The sequence below is a fragment of the Lactuca serriola genome, chromosome 5 (assembly GCF_051521515.1).
Source record: "Lactuca serriola cultivar US96UC23 chromosome 5, Lser_US96UC23_V15, whole genome shotgun sequence".
Classification (NCBI taxonomy): Eukaryota; Viridiplantae; Streptophyta; class Magnoliopsida; order Asterales; family Asteraceae; genus Lactuca; species Lactuca serriola.
Window position 1 is genome coordinate 286,718,091 of NC_136412.1, and position 9,090 is coordinate 286,727,180.

At 33.8% G+C, this 9,090-nt stretch overlaps 1 pseudogene across 1 annotated transcript; it reads left to right on the forward strand.

Annotated features, from left to right (window-relative positions):
• The first annotated feature begins 671 nt into the window (after window positions 1-671).
• On the forward strand, window positions 672-7,571 carry LOC145054567 (methylthioribose-1-phosphate isomerase-like; annotated as a pseudogene). Its single transcript, XR_013684817.1, has 15 exons — window positions 672-770; window positions 2,087-3,563; window positions 3,624-3,824; window positions 3,903-4,045; window positions 4,133-4,238; window positions 4,361-4,499; window positions 4,572-4,840; window positions 5,773-5,822; window positions 5,936-6,032; window positions 6,121-6,209; window positions 6,343-6,393; window positions 6,474-6,614; window positions 6,803-6,928; window positions 7,006-7,108; window positions 7,190-7,571. The product of XR_013684817.1 is annotated as a methylthioribose-1-phosphate isomerase-like (transcript).
• The last annotated feature ends 1,519 nt before the right edge of the window (window positions 7,572-9,090 follow it).

Below are 9,090 nucleotides of genomic sequence, written 5' to 3' on the forward strand. Positions count from 1 at the left end.
AAGATTTATATAAAAATCTGAAAACCTACCATCCATATTTAGAAAATATAAATAAAAATGGATTAAAATACAAAATGAAGATATATGATATCATACTTTTTTTATAGGTAAAAAAATTATGATTTTAAGTATTTTTTTTATTTTTCTGAAATGGATAATGTTAAATTTTATTAAGTATATAATTTTATCCTAAAAAAATCTAGAGTTTAATTGATAGGAGGACACGATAGATTAAAAAAAAAAAGGAAAAGTAATAACAACTTGCTAGGTGATGTGCGCACAACGTCGGTGGGTTCTGTCTCAAATTCTTAAGTTTTTTAATATTATTCTCACAACCAACTTGATTTTTAGTCACTAATGGGCATGGTCTTAAGAAGTATGACCGACTAATCCTTTCAAATTTGAAATAAAGACGTTTTTGATACTGATTTTTATAGTTTAAGCCCATACTATGCCAAAAAAAATAGATGAGGAACATTTTAAATAAAAAAGAGAAAAGTTTGTAGGGCTAAAATGACATTTAACTCAATATTTTATACAAAAATATTAAATTATAAACAAAAATGTTATATTTTAATAAGAGTATTCTTTTAAGTTATAAGCCATTTTTAATAAATTAAAAAAAAATACAGTATAACTTTTCAAAAATAACTTATTAAAGATAAAAATGAGGATACCAAAGCTCCATCTCCCATATGGCGACAACAGGCGATGGAAGTGCTCCTGTGAAAGAGCCGGAGCCGGATCCCGTAGGAGGCCTTTCCGGACAGGTTCTAACCCTTATGCTTTTAATTAGATCAATTATTAATTATATTTTGCTCCCGTGAACCTTTCTAGGCCTATTTAGTTTGGATGATATTTCTTACGGCTATCGGAGGGCATCATAAATGGTGGGGCTTTGCATTAGTTTTTTCTTTGTTTCACTGGATGATTGATGCATTCTTTTTCAAATGATTAGGTTTTATTCTTTGGCTGTAGAAGGAATTTATTTTACCACATCATTGTTCATGCAATTAGGGTTTGGGTCTTGGCATTTTGGAATTTGGCCGAATGTTCGTTTTCTATTGGTCATAAGAGTTTTATTAATATGGCAGCAGTCTGCAGAAAGTCATCTCTGTATAGATAATCAGTCGGTTTAGGACTAATGATAGTTCTTACAGTCCTACATATTATCTGAACTTGATCCTCTAAGAGAAGGGGATGGATATATATAGTAGGCATTAGTCACGAAACTTTGTCTCTCATGCATATTTACGAGTTCCGCTGTCAAATGCAGTCATGAGTCATGATACTTGAAACATGAGTCATGAGTTATGAAAACTTTTATGTAGGATAGTGAGCTCTTGATCTCATGCATATGTACAAGTTGAATAGTAAATGGCAATGATGACACATGACTAAGAATTGTGAGTTGTATCTTTGGGAGAGTAGTAAACTTGTTTTGGACACATGTACACATGTGCATAGAATTCTTTTTTTTTTTCTTCTGAAAGAAATAATTCTATATTTGGTCTCTCTTTTTTCTTTAATATACTTTCTCATTTGGTGTGATTTTCAGTCACTTGCTTGGAGTATAAAGTTGACGAAAATTTCAATTTTTTCTCACTAGATATCATCATGTGGAAATGAGTATAGCTGTTCATGTGCTAATTTGGATTTTTAAACTTTTAAGTTGTGCCAAATTGTATAAGTGGTTAGTTCTGATAGTGCAAGAGCCTACACCGTGTGGTTTTAGACATTTAGAAGCTGCTTAGGGATGAGATAAATTGAGATTAGAGTAGAGAATGGAGGATACAATGCTTTTATGTGTAACAGCTAAAAACTAAAAAGTTGTGAGGATTTCTCAAAATAAAGAGTACCGCTTAAATCGTTGTCTGGATTATTTTCTTCATGCTAGGTTATGAATCTAAGAATCCAATTGTCTTTCATAGATCTGCATCTTGAATCATATATTGTTGTTATTGTATCTATATATTCATAATAACAAATAGCCTTTAGTACTTCAATTTCTACTTATGATGTACATGCCTTTTACAAAAGTATGCTTCACATGCTGAAGAGAAATATGTTGTTATATTGTTTTCAGGTTCCTGAAGAGCAGATTGCTTCACGTGCTGAGCTTGCCATGGTCTACAAAGGTAGCACCTCCCAAGCATGCACCGAGACAAGATTCAGAGCTGTTTAATAATAATGCAATTATAAGTCTTCCAATAACATCCATGGCTTCACCACAACAACCAATGACTTTGGAGATGCTCCCGGATGAGCTTTTATTAAACATATTCATCCGATTATCGGCCAAACAGCTTGCTCAAATGAGGTCTGTCTCCAAATCTTGGAATTCTCTCTTATCTCAATCCTCCTTTGTGAAATCCCACCTTCATCGTTCTTCTCACAACAACGATCAAATTCTCTTGGTCTTCTGCCCCATGCTATGTTCTTCTGACTCTAAACCGTTTAAAGCACACTTATGTCGATCTCCCCATCTTGAACTCACTGATCCCGGTTAACCTCGAATCTGGACATACCACTAGAATCAAAGTTATCGGTGCTGTTAACGGCTTAATATGCTCTTTTTACTATCTTCCTGTTCTTCACATCTGGAATCCTTCTCTCTCTGCCATGTCGACTCTCCCACCATATTCTATGCCCTCCTGCCTTCCTTATGAAATCTGTTTTCGGTTTGGGTTTGATCCCAAACACTACTGGCAAAAGGTTAATACAATACACCATAATATAATACGGATATAATAAAACCCATACTAGAAAGGGATGTATGTTTCTAATTAAAGGCGTATTATATATACACTTAAATCTGGGGAGACTTGTCTACAGTAGCTCTTCCCTTCACCTTCCACCATCTGCTGCTTCTTCTTCGACCCTTCCGAGTGTTTCCCACCGCCGTCGACAAAGACGACCGTTCTTCCCCATCGCCATCTAACTTCCAAATTACTAGATTAACCTCACCGTCTTTGTTCTTTACAGTTCAGAGCCAAAAACCTATCACCACCACCGCCATATACGTTGCTGCTCTCCGATTATAGGATATCTTGCCAACTGCGAAGCCTCCATAAACGAAACCCCGAGTCCATTATCGTCTACTTCTTCCCAATGTCCATTCTTTGGTTAAGCCCTAAATACATTCCACCGCTTACTGCTTTGTCTTCCTCTTCAATCAAATTGAGAGCCGTTGGTGTCGTAGAAAGACAATCCTCCACCGCATGTGTCATCAAACTCAGAGCCGTCGGTGTCGTAGAAAGAGAATCCACCACCGCTAGGTCGCCACCTCTAAAGGCTTCTGGTTCGTCTTCGTCACCAATTCGGAATCGTCTCCGTCGATCACCTCACTCATGACTCACGTCCCTCCAGCAAGTTTCGTCTTTGTCTACATGTGTTCCGCGACTCAATCCAACTTATTTGTAACCAACCTTTAATTCCGTTAAGATTGGTTTACTTTTCTGCTGAATTGCAGTTGCTTCCAATTTCCATCAATGGCATCTTAAGCCGACTCATCTCTGCAAGCCATCCGTTATCACCGTGGCTCACTTCAGCTACTTGATCAGGTCCCCTTTCTCCTTCATATTCACTTCATTTCATCTAATTGTAATTGTTGTTTTGAGCAGAGAAAACTTCCTCTTGATACGATCTATTTGGAGATTTGAGATGCTGCTGAAGTGTAGTGTTTCCTCAGAACTTTTTCCTGATTTGTTCTACTGTTTCACAGTCGTCCAACAGTTGTGAATCTTTCAGATGCTGCAACTAAACTTACAGAGATTGTAATGAACTCTGCTGCAACTGCTACAGATGCTAACCAAGTGTTCCTTGTAACTCCTTTCTCTCCTTGTAATTCACATCATATATTCATGTTTGATTTAGTTACTTTCTGTTCTTTGCTTTTTCAGGCTTACATTGAAGCTGCTGAAGTAACGCTGGAAGATGATGTTGCTTCTAATAAAGCAATCGGGTCATATGGATCTTCTTTCATTCAAATTCAACAAAAGGAATCTAAGAAATTTTTTGTTTTGACACATTGTAATACTGACAGGTTAGTCATCTTCCTCTCTACATGACAAACTCTAGATCTTGAGCTACATGCTCTTATGATTTGTTCTTTATTGTTTCATTTCAATAGTCTTGTAATAGCTGGATTTGGAACTGCTCTTGGAGTAATCCGTGCACTACATTCTGATGGAGTACTAGAAAGAGCTTATTGTACAGAAACCCGTCAATTTAACCAAGTAAACAATCTTCATTATTACATAGAAATATGGAATAGTTCTTTAGTTGGGCGTGCACCATAGGTGTTCGGTGAAATGTCTGACTCGATCAATACTATTTTTGTTCATTTATGAAAGTGTAGGGATCAAGATTGACAGCTTATGAATTCGTTCATGACAAAATACCCGCGACTCTTATAGCAGATTCTGCAGCTGCTGCTTTAATGAAAACTAGATCTATCCATGCTGTCATTGTTGGAGCTGATCGTGTTACTGCTAATCGTATGTTATTACTATTTTACCCACAAATCCTTTGTTACTTTTATTCTAAAAAATAAATAAATTTGATTTTAGGTGACATTGCGAACAAGATTGGAACATATAGCCTAGCGTTATCTGCTAAACATCATGGTGTTCAATTTTACGTTGCGGTCCCCTTGACTTTAGTTGACTTGTCATTATCTTCCGGAAATGAAATTGTTATAGAAGAAAGGTCGCCAAAAGAGTTACTTAACACACGTGGTGGTATGGGAGAACAAGTTGCAGCTTCTGAGATTTGTGTTTGGAATCCAGCTTTTGATGTTACACCCGCTAATTTAATATCTCGTATCATAACTGAAAAGGTATTCTTCAATCTTTAATACAAAAGGCATTAATTTATGTTATGGGTATATTATTCTAATGGATGTGGGAATGATTTTTTTGACATTAAAGGTTTTGTACACAAGAGCATGAGCAACTAATGTCTAAGGATACGTTGAGGTTTTTAGGTTACTATTGTTATGAGTTTGTAATGTATTTTTGTGTTTTTGAATAAATCATAGAAATCTCTAAATAATAGGCTTCTCTGTTAGAGGTGTGTGACAACATTTTGCCATTAAAAACTATAAATTTGGTCAAAATAAAAGATGGTTAGGATGTGATTTTTGATGGTAGTAGTGAATGGATCATGGATGGGTGAGTTCTTTATATGTATATAGGGTAGTTTTAAATTAGTTTGTAAGAATAGGGCTTTTTAAGAAATTAAGTCCAACGAACACAATTAATTTTTAAAATGTTAAGGTTTAATGTTGTTTGTTTTACCTTCAATGAAATTAGGTTTTTGTTCTTCCCCAGGATCATGATTTTGGTGAAGTGACTAATTTTTAGCAAAACTTTCTTAGTTCAATTTGCTATGAATTTTATGGATATACTCCCTATGTTCGATAAGTAAATAAGGAACAGGTTTCTAAACATTATTTCATTACTTTTATTCAGACAAGTTCATTTAGGTGTAGGTAGTTTCTATTGATGTTACATGCTTTTTATTTCATTCTGAATTTTGTGAATTTTTACAACCAAACCTCTATTTTGGAAGAGGCATACATGAGGACATCTTTTCTCTTTTCAAGTAAGGATATAAAGTTTATTTATGATTTGATAATGTGAAAATGCATGTTGGCAGCTATGAGTTCTTTCCTGACAGTAATATCTAAAAACTTATATACAAACTTTGCTTAATTGTGATTTTTATTAGATTAAGATCTGATTACGTATTTATTTGAACATTTTGTAGTGGCCTACAATATTGGCATTGTTATTTCTATCTGGGATCCAATTGTCATGGTGAGTGTTCTTGAAAATAATTACTTTCTTTTGCCTTTATGAGGCCAGTTAAACATATGTAACGTAATTTTATGTACTCTTTTGAGTTTTATTTGAATTACATCTATTCGTAGTTACTTGTGAGAGAAGATGCTTTGGCTAAGTTTAAAACGAACTTGTTGTAACAGAACTTGAAAATAATTCAATCTCTTCTTCTTTTACAATTACCAGGTATGATAAGTGTATATATTTTATATTATTTTATAACAATAACAAAATTTCAAAACCATGTTTCTTATTGTTTTATTGCATAAAAAAGACGTTCAAGAGAAGTTAGAGAAACAGATTAAAGAAGTGGAACTTGCACAATCGAAAGTGGTGTCATTACACTGGTATGGAATGGCAGAGGTGTGTGTGTTATAACAATACAACAAATCATCTTTTTTCTTTATATCTTTTTAAATCTTCTATTTAAGTTCTTTTAACATATAGTAATATAATACAAGTTACTAACTTTATTTTTTTACATTTTGGTTTTAAGAGTGTTCAAGTTATTGGTGGAATCTATGTGGCCTTCTGCCATTTGGGTGAGGTTAGTACGCATATATTTTTAGTTTACCAATTTTTGAAATAGAAATATGACATCATCATTATGTGCTGTTTAATCCTTAGATAAGGACACTTAGCATGCTACATTCAAGATTTAAATGGGTTACTTCAGCTTTCTGTGAACACCTTGTGCCAATGCAAAAAGAGGAGCCTAAAAGATATCATGGAGATTATTACACAAGATGTTAAGAATGATGTTCACAAGTAAGTCTTATTTTGGATTAACCTTTCAATATTTTGTTGTCTTTTTGTTTCCTTTTCTAGGATACTTGAAAGAGCTCACGCTCATCATCCTTATAATGGAAGGAAAATGTATTTTTTGCCCTCTGGCACGCACACACATGCTTTTGTTCTTATTATTCCCTTTTCTAATTTTCTATATGTGCCCCTAGGTGGTGAGGCTTTGTTTCCTTTTGACTGTCAAGGAATCTGCAATTAATATGCCTAGAAATTTGAAGTATCACCTTATATATGAGAATGCCAGATACTCCAACTGTCGGTAACATGGTCTCATATAGGTTAGTAATTTTCCAACTATTCACTTATTTCATTCATTGTTGTCCTTAATATTAGATTTTGTTGGTTGTGCAAACAGGAACTTCAGTGTTTTGACTCCATATGTTCTCTATTCATAAGAAGGAAAATGAAGATGAAATTTCAATTATATTTTACCTCTAGAAGATAGAAGATATATCCAGGTGTCTGTTGATATTAGTTTTGACTGTTGTCCCCTTTATTAGAATCAAAGAACGTGAATTTTATAATTGGATGTTGAATAGGGCTGTAATGCAATTAAGAATGGCCACTAGGAAGGAGTTTGGGTTTGGTATCTTGACATCTAGTACGGTTGTATGAGTAATCTAGTACGGTTGTATGAGGAGATCGTATGGTGTATTAGATGGGTGTGTGTTTGAGAGGATTCATATCAAGTACGGTTGTGTAGTGGTGTATTAGATGTGTATATATACCGTATTAGATGATTGTATGCGATGGTTGTAAAAAGTAGATATGATACATATAGTACGGCTAAATAGTCGTACTCTATTAGGCATGTAATCTAATACACCCCTCTACTAATACACCCTCTATGTACGTACTATATTCATAATTTCAACCGTACTCTCAACCTTTTTCTAGTAGTGAAAACAAATGATTACAAAGTTGTTAAGCTCACCAGCATAGCAAACTATATTGGTACTTCTCCATATATCTTGAGAGAGTGGATGCAAGTTGAGGTTTATAGTATGAGGAAAGGTTCCTGGGAGTTGATCGCTGAAAGGTTTCCATCGCACATGACAATGGTTGACGATCTCTGTGACGTTTGTGCAGATGGCCATGATGGCCATCTTCATTGGCTTTGTTGTTGTATGAGAGGGACGGATACGGATACTCCAGCAACGATAGTGGCATTTGATTTGGGTTAGAGACATTCCATGAGATGCCTCTTCCAGATTCTATACTAGAATACAAAAGCTGTTATGTTTTAGGCATTTTGGCCACAAAGCTTTGTGTGATGACATGGGATGAGAATGATGCATTTGAGGTGTGGGTGCTGAATGAGTATGGGGTGGCTGAATCATGGTCGAAAAGACATGCCTTTTCACAATTTGATGGTGACACAGTTCCATTTGGATTCACAACACATGGTGAGTTTCTTGTTGAAGATAGGGATGAACACCTTGTTTTGTACGATCCAGTTGCAAACAAGGCTAAAGTTTTGGAGAACTATTGTCTAGGAGATATATTTAGAGAAAATTGTGGAGTATGTCGACAGTCTTGTTTGGGTAGCACCTAGTGAGCATGAGATTGTGGATGGTGCAGGACAAAACGAGAGATGCCAAGTATGATAAAATGGTTTTTAGTTGGGTTTATTTATGTCAAGTATTCATTTTTAGTACATTACATCTACATACAGTTTACCTTCTTTATTTTCTGGACATGGTGGTTCTAATTCAACAAGTATCTAGCCTTATTTCTATTCATTCAAGGAGTTTTTTGTTTTTGTTTTTGTTTTTTTTAATTCAACAAGTATCTAGCCTTATTTCTATTCATTCAAGGAGTTTTTTGTTTTTGTTTTTGTTTTTTTTTTTTTTTGGTTGTTTTTGTTTTTATGTCTAATAATGAAAGCCATTATTTTACTATTTATTAATGAGACTGATGTAAACTTTTTTATTCTTTTCTTGAGGATTCCAAATTTATTGACTATCTTCATGATCTCGTTTGGGACCAAAACTATTGACATTTCAGTTCATTTTTCTTTTTAGGAGAGTCGGACCATGAGGATTAACCAACTTAAGTTATCATTGTTTTGCTAGTACCACTAGTACAAAACTGAGTTTTGGCCATGCAAAAAACCTATCACTATAGACATTTTATGACGGATATATATATATATATATATATATATATATATATATATATATATATATATATATATAGAAAAACAAAAAATCCTAAAAAAACCTTAAAAATCATAAAAATACATAAAAAAATACTTAGAGATCACACATTTTTTTTAAATTTTTTTATGAAAAAATTGCAGGTTTTAAAATAAATTTTCTTATTTTTTTTAATGTTTTTTTTTTATAAAACAAAAAATTTGATTTTTTATTTTTTTTCAGCGAATTTATTAAAAAACCTGCGATTTTTTTATAAAAAAATTAAATTTATTTTTTGTAAT